This window comes from Apium graveolens, chromosome 10 (genome assembly GCF_009905375.1).
Source record: "Apium graveolens cultivar Ventura chromosome 10, ASM990537v1, whole genome shotgun sequence".
Taxonomy (NCBI): Eukaryota; Viridiplantae; Streptophyta; class Magnoliopsida; order Apiales; family Apiaceae; genus Apium; species Apium graveolens.
Window position 1 is genome coordinate 161213219 of NC_133656.1, and position 19821 is coordinate 161233039.

Genomic DNA, 19821 nt, shown 5'->3' on the forward strand with positions numbered 1-19821 from the left:
ATTCCCAAGATTGATATTGCCATAACCCAGAGTATTTCACATGTTTCCATCTCCGTAAGAAACTCCTGTGCCAACTTTCTCCATAAAGTCCGATAGCAGGGCTTTATTTCCAGTCATATGTCCTGAACATCCACTGTCCAGAATCAGGATGTTTTTCCTGTTACCCTGCAATCAAAAAGACCACTATTGATTAGTTTTAAGGACCGGACTTGCTTGGATCCTTTGGCCTTGTTAAGTTTGTTAGCATTTGCAGCGGATTTAGTTTCAGAGTTTATGCTAACATGCTTTTTATCAGACTTTATATCAGAATTTGCATCAGAATTTACACTAGAAGGAATTACACTAACTTTCTTTAAAGAGGTTTTATTTCATAATAATCATAGTACAAACTATGAAATTCCTTACAAGTATAAATAAAATGCCATAAACTACAACAATGAAAATAAGGATTTTATGGTTTAAACATAACAGACTGACTCTTAACTCCTGATCTAGGAGGTAAAGAGTTTATATCTTTATTTATCCTGCAAAAAGAAGCAAGATGGTTAGAGTTTCCACAATTATAGCATTTCTTTCTAGGAGCATTAGGAATAGGCATATAATTTTTACTTTTATGCACACCTTCTTTTCCATTCCTATTTTTCCTAGCTTCCTCTACCTTGTTCATATTTTTAATCTCTTTCAGCTTATACTTAAGCTGCTTCTTTGTCATTAAGCCAATGTTTACCAAAGCTGGTTTATCCTGTTTTAATTTGTCAGAAGTTGACTATCTTTGACTTCTGTTTTAGAGTCTTTCATCTCTTCAGAATCAGACACAACATTTTTTGCAACAAATTTAACAGGATTTACCTTTGGCTTTTCAGTCTGTTTGATAGCAATTGGCTTAATTGGCAAAGTCCCTTTCTCACTTTTACCATCTTTATAACCTAACCTTGAAAGGAATATGTCCTAAGTCCAATCATGTATGAGGATTTAGGAATAACTTTTATGTAATCTGTTTTGATTTCATTGATATTAATAAAAGACTTGTTTTGTTTTTATTACGGGCTTTATCTATTTAAGTGTTTAAATAAGATATACCATAGTTTAGAGTAAAGCTTTTTATGGATTATGATGAGATCATAATAGTGAGACCTAAAAAGATGATAACTCTAAACTTAAATAGTTCCTGGTCGTAGGATTACTAACTGGTAATTAATAATCCGCAAAGATCGGTACATACTATGCTTGCTTCATTATGAAGGATGTCTGTTCTCATAGACATTTGTGTGGTGACACTATAGCTAGTATGTAGGTGCTTATTATAGAATAAGTTCACTGAACATGACTCGCCCAGCTGAACAACTGATGGAGTTCACTCACGTGTCAGCAGTTGTTCGCTTAGTGATAGTTGTACAAGTATCCTTAGACTTGAGATCATCATAGTCATCTTGTGTACACTGAACTATGCTTTGGTTTAGTTCTTAGTCTCCAGTGACAATTATTAGGGCTCTTCTGGGTATAGGAATTTGTACACGAAGATAGTGTATGATCAATAAAGGATCTACCCCTTCCAGTGAAGGAAGCGAATGTTCAAGGCTAATCCACTTATGCTAGTTCAGGAATCTCTGGCCAGAGTGAATGAAATTAGAAAGGAGTTTCTAATTTGCATAGAACTACGCATAGTAAATGGTAAGCAAGTGATTGAATTAGATAGGCTTGACACGAGATCCATGCCTTGTATTTAATCGGAACATTGTAGGGTAGAAGGAGTTTATTGTATGGTAACTATTCACTGACAGGTTCTTGGTATTCTAAGCAGTGAATTCATATTATCCGGATAGTCGCGATATGTTGAGAAGCATCACTCACGATGTAGAATAAATGTGATTAATTAATTAATCATATTTAATAAATTAGAGAATTTATATAAATAATGATAAAATAGTTTTATTATTATTTATTTCTACTACCGGCTTAATATTGAACCTACATGGTCACACCATAAAAAGAGAATAATTTAATGGTGGAGGAATTAATTAATAATGGCTGATAATTATTTATTTGTGAAATAAATAATTAATTGGAAAATTTAATAATTGATTAAATGAGATTTAATTGATTATAAATTAATTAAGAAAAGTTCTTAATATTATTAATTAAAGGATTTAATTTTTGGAAATTAAATCAAGAGAGAGAATTATTTCTAAAGTGTTTAGAAAAAGGATTAATGATTAAAAGGTGTTTTAATTATTAATGAGAATAATAAATGGGATACTAATAATAATATTTATGGGAAAATTTCAGCTGAAAATTTTGCCTATAAATACAATATTATAGACCCTAATTTCATTCTAACCTTGAAACCCGAAAACCCAAAAAGTTTGGAAAACCCAATTCTCTCCACCTTCTTCCTCCTCTTTAACATCGTTTTCTTAGTGGATACCGGTGGAGTGCTTCACACTTGAGGAGCAACTGCTAAGGATCTCTGATCGTTGTCTCCGAATTATATTAAAAGGTTAGATTCGATCCCTCGAATTTTTATTCATGATTTATATGCTTTTATTTGGATTTTATATGTGTAAAAGTGTTTTGCCATGCCCCCGCTGCGTTAAAAATCCAACAAACCCCTCTTTCCAGTTTCCACTACTTAGAATATTCTGAGTTGATTTGTCTGAGTTAGTCCAAGTCCTGATGATTTCTCTTTCTTTTTCTAATTCAGTTTTTAGATAATCATTCTATTTAAGCAATTCATTCTTAACATACACACCATTATCTCTCTCTGTCTGAATAGTGTTCATCTTGACTAACTCTTTTTCAAGATAGCTATTTCTGTTTTTGTACTTTAGATTTTCAGATTTTAATCTTTCATTCTCTAAAGTCTGATCTCTATAGCTAATATAAATGTTTTTCAGAAATAATCTCAACTCAGTAATATCTTCTGTATCAAAAGCAAGAGTTGATAGAGGTACCTTTAGTTCAGCAGCATCAGAACTGCTATCAGCATTTGCCATTAAGGCATAGTTCACCTCTTCTTCAGATTCTGAAGTGTCTGCCCAGTTTTTCTTCTTTGTGATAAGTGCCTGGCCTTTATCACCTTTTCCTTTCTTGCAATCAGGAGAGATGTGGCCTCTTTCACCACAATTGTAGCATTTGATATTTGAGTTATCTCCTCTGTCAGACTTTCCTCATTTGCCTTCAGTCTTTCTCAACCCTTTCTTGTCAGAACTTCCACCTTTCCTGGAAAACTTCTTACCCTTTCTGAATTTCTTGTAGGCTATCTTTATGATACCCTTCACCATAAGAGCACACAGTTGCATCATCTCTGCATCAACATCCACTTCAGATAAATTTTCAGGTTCTGAATCATCATCATCAGAATCTGATGACTCTGAATCAGACTGTATGATGAGAGCCTTTCCTTTTGCCTTCCTAGATGCAATGGGCTTTTCTTCAGTCTTTAAAGCAACCGTCTTAGACTTCCCTCCATGCCTCTTCTTTCTTTGTTCCATCTCAAGTTCATGAGTCTTGAGCATCCCATAGATTTCATCAAAAGACATATCAGCAAGTTCATAGTTGTCTCTTATTGTAGTAGCTTTCAAATCCCACTTTTCGGGAAGAGCTAGTAGGAATTTCAGATTTGAATATTCTGGATCATATTCCTTATTCACTAGTGATAGATCATTTAACAGCTTTGTAAATCTGTCATATGTATAAGTTAGTGACTCGTCAGATTTTGAGTCAAAGTGCTCATACTCCTGTGTGAGTATTGTCTTCCTGTTCTTTTTGATGGCATTGGTTCCTTGACATCTCACTTCCAATACATCCCAGATTTCTTTTGCAGTCTTGCATCCAATCACCCTGTTTGACATGACATTGTCAAGTGCACTATGAAGCAAGTGTCTTACTTTTGCATCCTTGCCTAGTGAAGAGATGTCTTCAGTGGTGAGTTCTCTATTTTCTTTGGGAATCATCTTCTGTGGCTCATTCCCAACTGCAACAGAAAGCTTTGTGGGCTTGTGTGGACCATCATAAATTATGTCTAAATATTCTGGATCTGTAGCTTCCAGAAACATGATCATCTTCACACTCCATACAGGGTACTCAGACACCCTGAGCATAGGAACCCTGATGGTTTCATATCAACTGGTGTTTTGAATGGGTTGAACCTTTGCAGGTTCTGGAGGGTCTTGTATTTTTAATTGATCAGACATGATTGATTATTTGTTTGGATCTTAATTGTTTGTAAGCTTAACAGATTGGATTTGATACCACTTGTTAGGCCGCAATGATACTATAGAAGGGGGTTGAATATAGTATCTACAATCAATTCGATTATAAACACAAGTATGTAATAGAAAACAGGTTTATTCAATATATCAAACTCTGTTACAGTAGGTTTAATCTACTCTCTCAGTGATGTATGATATCACTAAGAGCTGCTAGGGTTATAATGAATAAAATTCTCGTGAATGATAACACATATAGTGTAAACCCTAATCTGTGTTTATATAATACACAGTTACAAGATATCTCCTAATTGATATGATATGTTCTGTTTCCTAAAATACATCAATCAGAGATTATCTACTGTAGTCCTTTAGCTGTACAACTCTCCAAGCATATCTTCTTTTGTTTAATCCAGATCATCTCCTGTAAATCAGCCGCTTTTCATCCCTGAAGTGTATCCGCACTTAAGTTCTGATGTAAGTCCTGATGGCTTAAGTTCTGATAACTTCATGTCTTCAGTAAGTTCTGATTTCCAGTTAAGTTCTGATAATAAGTTCTGAAACTAAATAAATCAGATTAGACATGACATCACAAATATATCTAACAAATTCTATATAACATGTTTTAATAGAATATTATGACATTTTACATTAAAACACGTATGAGAATCTTAATTAAATTATTTTATTGGTAAGTATCTTAATTAAACTCTCATTTATATAAACTTATTATTTATTATTAATACGAAGTGATTCTTTTTTTTAGATCTATATAAAAATACTTGGGAGAAGCATAACATAACTTCTAATCACTACTAATTAATAGGTATATTATGCCCATAATTAACTATTTGAACCCCACTAATTAGCCCACTACATAACTTTTAAATAATATTAAAATAATATTTATAATTTAATAATAAATAAATATCAAATAATTAAATATAATTAAATAAATAATATATGAAGCATAACATCTAACACCAACAAGCTAATTAGCCTCTTCCTTTTCCAAGACTGTAGAGTTGGCCTTAACACGGATTTTTCTTATCCCGTCCTTACGATCAGATTTACCGGACTTAACAAACATTGCCTTACGTAACAGTTAATTGGATGCAAGAATTATCGGCAATACTGCAAGATATAGGCCATGTTTGGCAATTAGCTGTTAGTTGTTAACTGTTAGCTGTATCAGTTTGAAATAACTGGTTTGACCAGCTGATTTAGTTAGATATTTTAGCTAACTGATTGAATTTAGCTCTTTCGAGTAAAATTATTTGGTAAATAGATGTTTCAATTATTTTTTTTATTTTATATACCTCAAAAAACTCCTATAATTAGATTTTTCAAAATTAGCTTTTTAGTTAACTACCAAACACTAAATATTACAGATTTCATTTGGTCAAGCATACAATTTGATTCAAAAAGCTATTTTTTCCAAAATGATAACTTCCAAAGAGGGCCATAATTAGGGGTGAGCAAAACCGAACCGAAACTGAAAAACCGAACCGAACCGGTAAAATTCGGTTCGGTTTAAGTTTTTTTTTAAATTTCGGTTATTTCGGTTTTTCGATTTTAACCAAAATAAAATTGGTTCGGTTCGGTTTTTCAAAATATTAATTCGGTTTTAACCGAATTAACCGAATAGTGTATATATATATTTTTAATTATATTTTATATATAAATAATATAGATAATTAGAATTAGTTAGTAAATATTAATTGAAAATACACTAATACACTCGATTAACATGGAATAGAATACAGATCCTAAGCTAATTCACACAGACTTTCCACGCTGCAGATTCTATAGTTATCATAAATCATATATACTTTGAAATTTTCAGGGCACACCCTAGTCACCAAGTAGCATTCCTTCCGTCTGTCCCTTCCTCAGAGTTGTTTTCAAGTTCCTTTTGATAGATTAGCAAATTAATTACAATTACTATCAAGCTTTAATATTGTTGTCAGGATGAATATATGAAGTGGTTTATGATGAGCACATTTGTTGATAGTCCTACATTTATTCTGTTGATCACACATTTTACTTTTTATCTTGCTTTTTAAAAAAAAAATCAATTTACGACTTCATTTGTATTTGCAGAAATATAATTTTTTAAATATTTTGGTTTCACAAACCGAACCGAATAAACCGAAATAATTCGGTTCAGTTTTCGGTTCGATTTCATACATAAGTTCGGTTCAGTTCGGTTATAAAAAAATTAGCAATTCGGTTTTCAGTTAATTCGGTTCGATTTCTGACCGAACCGACCGAATGCTCAGCCCTAGCCATAATACCTTGAAGAAAATTAATAATAACATAAATAATGTGCACTGCCATTATAGGGGAGTACAAGTGATAAAGTATGGACATAAGAGAGAAAAGTAGAGTTTTATTTTAGTACGACTTGTTCTCGATTACAATAGAAAAGGGTCTTATTTGGCCAACAACCAAACAGTAGTAAAAGAAGATATCATAACAAGAAAATTATTATAATAAGGAAACCATCTAATAATAACAATATTATTATTATCATTATATATGTTAACATCCCTCTTATACTCACGATGGTGAATCAAGAGTTTGCCAAACAAGAAACAAGGCCACGCAGTCAACCAAATCCAAAGTTGTAACCAGAAACAAGAGTATCCAAACGAATCCAGAAATAAAGTCACAAATCCAAGTAACCAAAAATTTCCAAGAGAATCCAAAGCACAAGAACATAAGAGAAACCGTCCAAAGACGCAGCAAAATAATAATCCAAGTGTATCCAAATCGAAATCAGAGTTAATAAGAAGTCCAATCAGCAAAAAAAGATGACTAAAAATTAAAACAAATTTGTAATCATCGTAACTAAATCTAAATCTGAATCAAACTAACTCCAAATTCAACCCAACTCTAAATCCAAACAGTATTGAAATCAAAGAAACAAATTTTATCCAAATTTAACCTACAAACTGCATTCAATCCGAACATCAAACCAAAATAAAAATTGAATCCAAATCTATTTTCAAATTATAACCAAATCCAAGTCAACAAACTATATCCAAATCCTAAACTAAATAAAATTTGTATTCAAATTAAATAAATCCCACAAAGGGTCAGTGTGCCTAGAACACTGATAAAACCAATCCCACGAAGCAATTGTGCATAAAATACCAAATAAACTAAATCAAACCCACGAAGGGCTAATGTGCATACAACACCAAATAAACTAAACCAATCCCGCGAAGGGCCAATTGTGCCTAGAGCCTAAAACAATCACGTGAAGGGCAAATATATTTAGAGCACCAAATAAACTAAACAATCCGTCATAAGGTCAATGTGCCTAAAGCACCAAATAAACTAAACAATCCCTCGTTGGGCCAATTTTCCTAGAGCACCGAATAAAAAAACAAAATGAGGGGAAGGTATACAGATGTGTCTAGGGTTGCCCCATTATAAGCATGATAAAAGGAAAGAAAGATGATAATGAGAGAAAGGAAAAAATATATTATAAATGAGTTAATATTATCAAAGAGAGATATGGAGTGTGTATGACTATGTGAGTCCCAACCAAAACCAACAGAAAAAACTTCAACCAAAATCAATTTGTTTACCTCGAAGAAATCCAACCAATTCGAAGAAACAAAAAAAACATTAACCTATCATGATTAAAACTCAAAATCGTCCAAGGAACCGACTTGGAGAAGAAGACGATGAAAAAAATCAAATCACATGTTTTAAACCCAACATGTGTTAGCCATCTGATCGACTCTCCAATAACCTATCCCAGATCGAACGATAGCTCTAATACCATGATAAAGTATGGATAGAAGAGAGAAAAGTAGAGTTTTATTATAATACGATTTTTTCTCGATTACAATAGAAGAGGGCCTTATATAGCCAACCAGTAATAAATGAAAATATCCTAAAAAGAAACTATTATAATAATGAAATCATCCAATAATAATATTTATATGTTAACAACAAGAACATTCTTGGACAACCATATTACAAGAAATGGTACATTCATAAATAAAAAAAATACTCCCAGTCTCTTACCAATAGGGAGGGGTGTATTTGAAGAATTTTTATGGATATTAAAGTCCAAGAGTATTCAATTTGAATTTTAGATAATCCATTAAAATTTAAAAGGTATTTAATTTGAAGTTTATTTTATTTTTAAAAATCTTGGGATATTCAATGAGAATTTTAAAATAATTTTAAAATCCAATGGCATTCAACCAAGAATTAAAATAATTCATTAAAATCTCATGGTAGTCAAAAATTCATGGTTTTTTTGGATTCAATAAAATGATGATTTTAATGGATTTGCTAGTGTTTTTACATATTTTGAAATCTAACTAAGGCTCCGTTTGGTATTGTTGTTGAAGAAAGCTAAAACAGTTTTTTGCTAAAAAGCTGTCAGAAAGGTGTTTGGTAAATTCAAAAAGTTGTTTGTCGGAAAAACGCTTTTGGTCTAAAAGCTGTTGTTAGCAAAAACATGTCTCAAGGCTTTTGGAAAAAGCTGTTCTCAGCTTTTGCAGGAAGTAGCTATCAGTTTCATCATCAAACCTTTTTAAAATATTATTTTAATATATTATATCTCGAAATATGCATAAATTAAAAAAAATACCAAATAGTCATCTAATTTTCCTAACATCACTTTTCCCATCAGCACTTTTTCTCAGAGCATAACAGTTTTCAATAACACTCCCAAACAGAGCCTAAATTAGATGAGATTTTGAATTATTCTTCTAAAATCATCAAAATTCTACATTGACATGTTTACTCCCAAATTTGAGGAGATTTTTAAATATTTTGGTGAATACCCATTCATTAAAGATGTATACACCAAATTTCAATTAGCTCGATCTCTTATTGTTCACAAATCTAATTTTATAAATTATATCTCTTATTAATCAATTTTATAATATCATGAAATTAAATTTAAAAAAGTAAACACTCATTTGATTTTTGACATCTTATTAACATTTTGTTTATAATAAAAATAATATATTCATAGTCGATTCTCTTCAACAAATAAATCTTTTTGCAATATTTATTTTTTTAATTTAATTGTTTGGTTAACTTTACTTATAGCTCGCGTGAAATTTGTTAGTGTTGGTACAATCGAGAATTTGAATTATACATAATACAATTATTGAGAGTGAAATGTGAGTAGATTACCAATATTCAGACACGGAGGATGAAAAACTCAAATCAAATATGTCAAGTCAACAACAACGAAGGACCGAAGCAAATACTTGGAAAGCTAATATTGCTAATTTTATGTAAGATGATAGACCTCGTACTACAGGATAAATGAAGAAGATGATGAAGACTAGTCCAACTCAAGTGAGAAACATATTGAATAATGGTTGATGATTTATTTTGAATAATAATATTGTTATTAGTTGATATATGATATTGTGAAATAAAAAAAATAATAATAAATTAATCAAATAAAATTCATGGGATTTTATTTTACTTTATTTTATCAAGATTCACGTTACACGTGGAAGAATTGTATCAGAAATAATAGCCGCAACAATGAGTTCCTTCATTCAAAAAAATTTACCATCCATTTAACCATCAGACATACAGAGATGATCGTGGGAATTTAGATAGTTAAAATTTAAAGTCTAGAAGGAAAACACCCATCTTGAAAATGATCCATGCACCCTAAAAAAATAACAAAAGTTCTTAAGCAAGTGAATACATTTAAATTTAAATATATAATATATAAGATTTAAAACTGAAACTATATTGAACGTAGGAAATTAATAAACAAAAATAAATATACAAATAATAAAAATACACACACACATACACACACACACATATATATATATATAATGACTAGGTATATATATATACGATTATATAAAGTATAACCAAAGGGAATCCTTTAGTAATACACGAATATAATTAAAACGAAACAATAATATATTATTTAATTTATTTATTTAGATTTTATTATTCTTCAATTAATTTAATTCTTTAAAAACAAGTTTTGATAGCTTCTTAAATCTATAAAACATTGACCAACATTTGGCTCTACTTAATATTTATTACACTTCATACTTGCTTAATAACTTTTTACATTAACCTTTAAATATACACAATATTAATCAAAATTTAAAAATATATTGGTATACACCAATCATCATTAAAAAATAAAATTTGGTATACACCAACATACTACATTTTGGTGTGCACCAACACATAATATTTTAGTATGCACCAATGCATAACATTTTGAAAATATCCAACAATTATCAAAGATACAATGACCCATTAGATGTACGAATAGACAAAACGCACGACCATAATAAAGTGAACAAATTCAAGTACAAAATACCAAACACTTATTTAAATAAATTCAAGTATTCATTTGAAATAATATCAGACCATTTAATAAAGCATACACATTTAAAATAAATATTTAAAATAAATTGAGTAAGTTATCTAATAAAATTTCAACCAAAGAGTCAATACTCGAAATATCATAGTAAGAATGTTACTTAATTAAAGCATTCAAACCAAAGATTCAAAATTCAATTAAAATTCTATAATAAATGATTTCACTTTTTTCACTTAAAACTGAAAATTATAAAACAAAAAGTCATTAAAAATCATAACCTACTCTAAATTAAAAAATATGCATTCAAATTCGTATTTGAAATATTTATGAAACCAATCAATTACAATAAATATTTTCTCTTTATTAGAACCAAATTACTTGACAGAATTTGAGGTAATTAAACAAAAAAGTTGAAAACTGTAACCGATCAATAAAGTTACATTAACATTAATAGCTACCTAAATTATGAATCATAACCAATTATGAAAATCAAATGAAAACTTCAAATTCATAACTTACAAGCTAAAAAATGGCATAAATAATGGATATTAAAAACATAATTATGAAATCGGTAACAAATTAACAGTGATAATTTTAAATAACATGCTCCATGCCTTTATTTAAACATATTATATCACCTATTAAAATATAAGTCGAATACAAAATAAAAACAAGTATCAAGAATCCAGACCAGAGAACTTCACCTATCCATTTTCAAAATAAAATTGTAAGAGTACAAAGAATACAGACAATAATAACAAGAGATGACCATACACTAATCCTATTGAAAGTAGTTGCCAAATAATTATGAACTAATTTCAAGAAAAATATAACATATTGAAATCAATTAATAGAAGATCTGATATCAAGAAACACATTGATCTTACACATTCCTCATATTATCCATAACAATATTCCCAACCTTGCTAAAAAGTAACAAGATGATATCTATTTCATTTTTACATTGAATCAATTCAAATTCATCATGATTAACATTTATAAATAACGTGTATGAGAGAGAGACCTTACAGGATGGTAAAACCGAAACTCGGCAACAAAACTAGAGAGAGAACATGTGTGTGATAATCTTTTTGTTTACATTTTTTTATCTAATAAAGAAGAGTATGTACTTCATCATTACGCAAATTATGAGAAAAATAACTTGATTTGGTAGGGAGAGACGTCATACCAAAAAAGCTCTTTCTTTCTTCCCCGATTAGCTTCTAATTTTATCTTTTTTCACCCCAAAATCTACTAAATATGTAAATGTTAAAGGTGAGAACCATGATTTGTTAACAGGGAGAATGGGGACTAAAGATAAATACTGATGAGTAGAGCCGAAGTATTCACAACGCTCATAGTTAGTTCAACCCAATAGAAGGTTTTTATTTCCTTGGCAATAGTATAGATCTTGATTTCTCTAAGACAGTTGGTTATCCCTGTATTTTAAGTGAAATTTTTTTTGTTTACCTGAAAGTTACACAGTCAAATCTCACATAAGTGTAGCGGTATTATGAAAACTGAGAGACAGAAAAATAGAGTGAATATCTGCAGAAAAACTTTTCAGAAAACAAACTTGAGATTAAAAAACACATATTCATTAATGAGAAGTCCTTCTCTTCTTGTATAACGTACACTTGTCTCCTGCTCCAACACAGCTGACACGCATCCCTTTGTTTCACTCTTTCCCCCTTCTCAAGCCATCTATAACCCTCAGGGTAAAATAATTCAGTGGTACAAATTTTGATATTCTCTATATCTTTACATAATATATGTTGATTAGTGTTATTTTACTCGTATATGGGATTAATTTTTACAATTTGTGACTTTATCTAGTCCACCAAAATCTTAATAAAACATTTCATTAAAATCTATTAAAATCTATATATAATTAAAAATGTCAATATTTAAATCTTAATGAAATTTAAACAGTCTATTTTATAAAATATAAAAAAATATGGATCATTGTTAATCCATTCAAAATTAAATAAAAACACTCCCCTAGGTTGTAGTGGTTCACCTACCTTGTTGAGGGACCTTTTAAGAGTGAACCTTTTGAAAATTTTACTGGTTTTATGTTTACCAAAATATTAGTAATTTAGTGGGTAGGAGAGTTGCGCAATTAATCTTAATTTTGCAAGATTGAGTTGTTTGATTTAGTTTAAATTGAATGGAGGGATAAATACATATTATACATATTCATTCATGCATTAGTACGGTCTCACCAAGGGCAATGGTACATGTTCATCAAAATATGAGATGCAACGGTATATATTTATACACATTAAAAATGAATCTTTCACTCTACCCCAAGGGCAAGAAGAACTAATAAATATTTTATATTTGAGACTTCATTTTCTGATATTGGGTGAAACAGCTAACATCCGATTCATGCTAGAGTGTTTATGTTATGTCTTTTATAATGTAAGTATTTTATGATATTTTTTTCAATTTTTATTTTTAAAATATTTTTATGTAATTTATTTTCGGATGACTAAGAAGCTTAATAACTTTTTGCATGGTAATCTCAGTGTTAGTGGAGAAGACAACATGTCATTTTTGGACAAAGTTATTGTTATTCCCAAACAATCTAACAACTAGAATTACAGAAAGGGGCTTAAATGTAATTCTTGGTTCCTTTTCTATTTTAAGAACTTCTCACAAATATAAATATATCAGTGTTTGAATATGTAAGAGTGCGGAATAAAAATATAGATGTATTCAAACACAAAATAATTAAACATAAGGATTAAAAACTTTCTGGTGGATTGAAGTTACCCACCAGAGATATATATTCATGAGAACTCTGTGATGCAAGAATGCACACAACTGCTTACAAGTATGATACACTTAGAACAGAGAAATTCTTAACAGATACAACCTTTTCTATTTCTCAGTTCTTGCTTTCTTATTTTTAACTTGCTACTCTTGGTTTATATATCACCAAGTTACATGAAAAAAGACAAACTAATAAGATAAAAGTGTCTTAGTCTAATTACATGCTACTCCATTTCTCCATCCAGCACCTTTAAATATCTATGAGTTAGCATAGAAATGGAAATGCTTCTTTGTTCTCTAAAACCTGCTAATAGGCTGCCACATTCCATTTACATACAATCAACCCATGTGACTGTCAAGTCATTATCAACTGCTTTTTGAATTTGATCATCCGTTGAAACTTTGTTGGTTCATCCGTTGAAATTTTGTTGGATTATCCGTTGAGAATCTGGTTGATCATCCGTTGAAACTCTAGTTAATCATCCGTTGAAGCCTTGTGGAACATCCGTTGAGAGTATCTTCATAGCAGTCAACTCTATTTCACTTATGCAAGATTACAAGGCATCTAATATTTACATTTAGCCAACCTATCTTGGATATCAATCTAGTAGTCAACATGACTTAGAATATCCTAAAACATCTAGTTCTCTGAGGCATTACAATATGCAGGAATGTGCTACTAAAACTTATTTAAACATAAGCTACTCTTTCAACGAATGACAGAGTACATTATTCGGTGAATGTTACAATTACACTTAATCAAATATACTAAGGTGTTTTTGTAGAATATCATCAAGTCTACAACATAGTCCTAACAGTTATTTCAACTATTTATCGAATGATTACCATTTAAGTTCGATTTTGAACTTTAAATAGGTCAGACACGAGAGTTCTTTCACTATCCTAATCTTGAATATTGATTTCAAATCTTGAATGAGTGATCAAAAAAATGTAGGAAGCTACGAAAAGCAAAAAGGAAAAATTCCCTCACTCTGATTGTAATTATGATAATTTAAATAAATCTTTTGGTCATCTGATTGCTTCATGCTAGGTTGGCCTCTACCCCGACATCACAATTTTTTTAAGGAAACAAATGCAACACATTTACTTTTGATTCACTTTGTTAAAATTAAATGTGCTTTATGACTGAAAATTAAGATTTTAATATGAGATTTATTATTTCACTAAAAATTTGAATGTCATGGAGCAATGTACTATTCCTAAAAAACTCAGGAAAGTTAAACTTCACAAAAACCTGGTCAACACTTCACATTTTTAGAAGTTTTGACCATTTTTGAATTTTTTAATAGTGGTTGTACAAGTATATATAATAAAAACCGATTAGTCATTTATCATATGTAATAAAAACATATGCAATAAATATATTATATTTATAAGTGAATGCAATTTTATCGTTTAAATAATTTTTTTATCTATATACAGTCTTCTAGTCTAGGCGAGACCTTAGTCTGGCGAAGCCCATTTGGCTCGTTTTCAATCCAACTATAAGCTTTTCTTATAAATAGTGTTATGTCATCAATAAACTCAGAGGCGATGACTTAAATTAGGTGATGCTAATTTTGGGTATAACAACTACCCCCAGTTTCTTACAGCAAAATTTGTAAAATAAACTAAATTGAAATTTCTCAATGTTCCATCAAAAGGCGAAAACTATTATCCACTTCTTCTAATCGTTATAGCTGTTCGCGTCTTCCCGATGAGTTTTCCATGCTTGCGAACCATTTTCGTGCCTCGATGCATGTTTCAAGGTTGAATCGAATGCTGCCACGTGTCTTAATTGCCCTCTCTTCTTTTTCTCTCCTTTCCTCTATATAAACCCCTTATCATTTCATTTCATTCTTTCAGATCATAACTTCCACGTATCTTAATTGCCCCTTTTATTTTTCTCTTTTTTCCTCTATATAAACCCCTTCTCATTTCATTCCATTCGATCAGATCTTAACTTGAACTGCTGCTAAAGTGATTTCTCATAGCAAAGGCATGGACTCGAATCAAGCAACGCTCATTTTTTCCAGATAATCTTCTAGTAATTTTTTATAAGGTACGCATTTCTTTTTTTTTATTATTTTTTACTTGATCTTTCCTTTCATTCTTAAATATACCCTTTTAATCTACACCTTGTTATATTTAGGTGAAGCCTTTAGAAATAAGCGAGAACTCTTTAGGATTGTCATCTTCTCTTTCAGGGTGAGAACTTTGACCAACATTCTATCTATCCAAACTTAATCTTAAAAAATCCCAACCAATTTTTATTTCTTAACGTACTCACCCTTTTTGTTTCAGATGTCAAACAAGGAATGTTTGTAAAGGCAAGAAGGCCTCACAACATCGCCTTCGGGTTCATCACATCAATCTTCTTCTCGTCCTTCCCCTACAAAGAACAAATTAAAGAAATTAATGGACCCTGCATGGCTTAGAGCCCATAATAGGACGTCAACAACATAGGGTATCTTCTCATTCTAAAAATTTTATAGCAATATATGATACGAGTCATCACCCCGTAGACATTGTTGATGACCTAAGAAGCATTTATCTAGCCAACGACATAGACAAAGACATTGAGAAAACCAATGACCTACTCAATTGATAAGGTGATTACGGAGCTGGCCCATCAAAATATTAGGTTAGGTCATGGAAAAGACATAAAATGTTCCCGGGTCTAGTGGACTACACAAACGAGCTTGTGCCTGAAGACGAGGTTGACATGGATTTGGACGAGGACTCTTCAAAGGCTGAAATACTTGAGAATCAAATGGGCGAAGCTATAGATGATGAGATTATTTCTGTTTCGCCACTTCAGTACGCGATAGCGATATCTTCCCCTCTCGATAAACCTATTACTAACTCTATTTTGGATCAAGAAGTAGACTTGGATTTTGCCTCCCACTTTTCATAGTGTCCGCAGAGTTGGGTAATGCCTCGTTATCGTAGTTGTACATTATTCCTGAATTTCTCAATCCAGGAGCAATTTTATTGTAGCCTTGGTTCTTTAGGTTGCAAGGCAGATTTATTTTCTGCGAACCATGGACCTTCGTCACTATGGATTCTGAGGCACTAGTAAGCCCCATAATGGGTTCCTCTGCTACCCAGTACCCGTGGAATATATTTCGGACAATGTTGTTGGCTCATGGTTTCGGAGCCTTTTCAAGAAGGGGTTGACCGGTTGGATCCCCGAAATAAGGGAACCTTCAACATTTTATCTAGTATATTCATAATTTTAGCCTTTTCTTTATCAAATCGGTGGAAATATACCTCTATCTCACCATCTTCTTGGTCAATAATTGTCAAAGATTTCCCTGACTTCATGCTTATTGTAGAGGGGCAAAATACGCCACAAACGCATCTGCCATTCGCTTCCATGACTCTATGTGCTTCATTTCAGTGTTGAAGTGGTTAGGATATTCTTCCAAGGCGGAGCCATCGCCATATTTGAGGTTTTCAAGTGGAAGCCTGTTATCCGGGGATACGTATGTAGAAGGGATGTCAGCTGGAAGGGAAGGAACAATGGTTCGCCATGTCATCACCGATCCTGTTTCACACCGAGCTTTGTGTATCTTTTCAACAATAAACAGGTTCGGTTTCCCATCTAAGGGTACATACTCTTCTATTAATTCTAAATTTATTTTCCAAATGTACTCGGGCTAAAAGCGACAATTGGACTTAGAGTCTCGCTCAATGTTTCCTATAATAGGGCTCCCAAGTAAGATATGGTTCCCTTCACCGACCTGGCCATATTCGAAAGACTTTTGGAGATTGTGGTATTTATAGGCCTTCAACAAGCCCACTTCACGATGATTCCCCGAGACTTTTACTGGGGGTTCCATTCGGGTATCCTTTCTGGGGAAGTTTTTGTCGTTTTTCATCAACTCTCACTCGTAAGCCATGACACTAAGTATCATTCCTTGGTTTTCCGGTGCACCAAACGTATGGTTGTCCAAAGTCTCATGTGTGGAAAATATTAGCCTTCGTGCACATTATTTTGGAGCATTTTTTTAGAACATTCTTCTTGCGGGGGTCGTGACCAAAACTCAAATTTTCTGCTCTTCATCGTACTAATTGGTCGGACTTTGCATTTGGCTCATTTCGCCAGTCAGAATCTTTCTCAAAAAAATACAATATTTTTCCTAACATTTGAAGGGATAGGTATGTCAATAGAAGTAACAACGTGTCCATCATTTTTGTCTCATCCATCATCGGCAAGGGACTGACATTTATTGTCGCCAGAGCCGTTATCTGCCATTTTTCCTCCAAAAAAGATAATAATTTTCTTAATCCCCTCCTTTTAGCGCCAATTTGTTGTAGAATGATTTTGTATACAACAAAGTAAGAGGTTGTTGCGGTCGTTGTTGGAATAACGTCGTTGATCGTGATGTAAATCAACCGTCCAAGGAGACACGTAGTTGGGTTTTCGAAGAACACTAGGTGGTGTTTTGGTGATGATTGGGACTGGATTTACAAGATTAGAGTTCAAGGACCTTACAACTCGATGTAAGATCAATTAAGAAACCCGTTATAATCTACCACACAAGAGCATACGTGCTCGTGTGCGTAATATGGCCAAGAGAGATCCTGTAAACTGCCTGGATACCCCTATTTATAGGGGATCAAGTACGATGTAGTTCTTATATTAGGTCACAAGTCGTATTCATCAGTTCGTAATGTTTATCTCGAAGAAATAGTGCTAATCTCGAGTTTCCTAGTGAATGTAGGACTGAGTGATGTGTACATCTTGAATGAATATCAATACCTTTGATGCTTATCCATGTAAAGACTGATGGGAAGTGATAAGACGTGTTTCTAAAGTATAGAAGGTAGTGTCTATCCCAAATAACGAAATTGTAAGACTGCTACCCGAAAGCCTGGCCGGTAACCATGAAATGTGGATCTGACAGCCTTCTCTTGGAGGTTTCACGAACGCTCATCCGAAAATTATGAACACTGGATAATTATCAGCTGATAATGTTTTCAGGGAGCCTACTCGAAAACTTATCAGAAACCCTCTAAATCAAGGATAATCCTTGTTGACTAGGCCTTATACCCTTTATGAACATAAATCTCATTCATGCAAGATTCCGGACAACATTTTTTTTTATTCATAATTTTTACAACTAATTAAAAATTGTCTTTAATCTTTTTTTTAAGGTTTATTCCCGGACAAACAAAACATCAGGTTCTAAAGTTTCAAAGTAGGGAGGCTTAAGTACATTTACTTCATTAGTATAATTCAGTTACACAATCCCTACATGTTTAATGCAAGCAGAGCCTCCTCTCAGTGTTCTGGTATTCTCTCTTTAAAATAATTCATTGTAGGATTTATATAAATTAAAATAAATAAAACTTAAAGAACACAAAGTGGCTGTAGTTTAGTGGTTAGAATTCCACGTTGTGGCCGTGGAGACCTGGGCTCGAATCCCAGCAGCCACAATAATTGGTTTTTTTTTTTTAAAAACCCTGTTTTTCTCGCTTATTTACATTTTTAACTAGTTCATTTATTTTCCTTAAATATAATTCTGCTTTTCTTTTTCAACTGGGGGCTGTTCATTTTGCAATTTGCACTCTCTGTAGGAGAAGCTTTAAAAGGTAAATCTTTGATCTTCTTTAATATCCTATTTGTCATGTGAAATTACCGATAATATATGTATGTATATGATCCATCAATTTATGTATCTAAAACCCATTTCTATTCCACTTTGATTTCTTATTATTTTGACTCAGATCTGAAACCCTTTCATCTGTCTTTTGAATTAGAGCTTGTTGACAATTCTTTATTTTGGGGTTTTTTTTTATATATGTTATGTGGATCTTTTTATGCTTCAATTTGAAAAAAGCTTTCAATTCGGGTTTGGTTATCGCAAAGTTGGGGTTTTAGGTGTTGAGTGAAATGTTCACGGTAGGTCGGTTATTCGTATCCTGTAATTGCTTTAGGATCTTAGCAGGAGGACCTCGGATCAGTTGCTTATTAATTTTGTGTAGTTGTGGATTTTGGCTAGGGTGTAATGTTTGCTTAATTTGTAGTAGTTTTATGCTTTAGGTGGGCATAGCTAAACTAGACCAATATTAAGGTTTTGTGCATTGTTGATTTGCTCAACGCAATTCTTGAGCAAGTGGCTGCCAGCCTCGAGCTTACAATGTGTAAATGAATTTTATAGTCATAGTAGCTGACTCGTCTTGGTGGTTAGCTGATTTCACTAGATTATCCTCAAATAGACAAATCTCAATATTTGTGAATAAAATTTCATTTCAGGGATACAATGTATCTTAAGTATCTTGATTTGAGGACAGTTTTCCTTAATGCTGTAATATGTCTCTCTTTTCCTTCTTCTTTTGGCATAGCCATATCCCATATTCATGCATGGCTTCCATATTTCAATATGTAGATACGTGAAAAGTCTAAAATCATAATTTTACTCAAAGGTGGTGGTACTTGGTAGAGGTTCTACATGCAGCTTGAGATTTCTTTCACAG

The 19821-nt window shown here is 32.0% G+C and overlaps 1 non-coding gene across 1 annotated transcript; it reads left to right on the forward strand.

Annotated features, from left to right (window-relative positions):
* Nucleotides 1-18708: 18708 nt before the first annotated feature.
* TRNAH-GUG (transfer RNA histidin (anticodon GUG)) lies at nt 18709-18780 on the forward strand. The gene has a single exon. It is a non-coding gene; the product is annotated as a tRNA-His (tRNA).
* The last annotated feature ends 1041 nt before the right edge of the window (nt 18781-19821 follow it).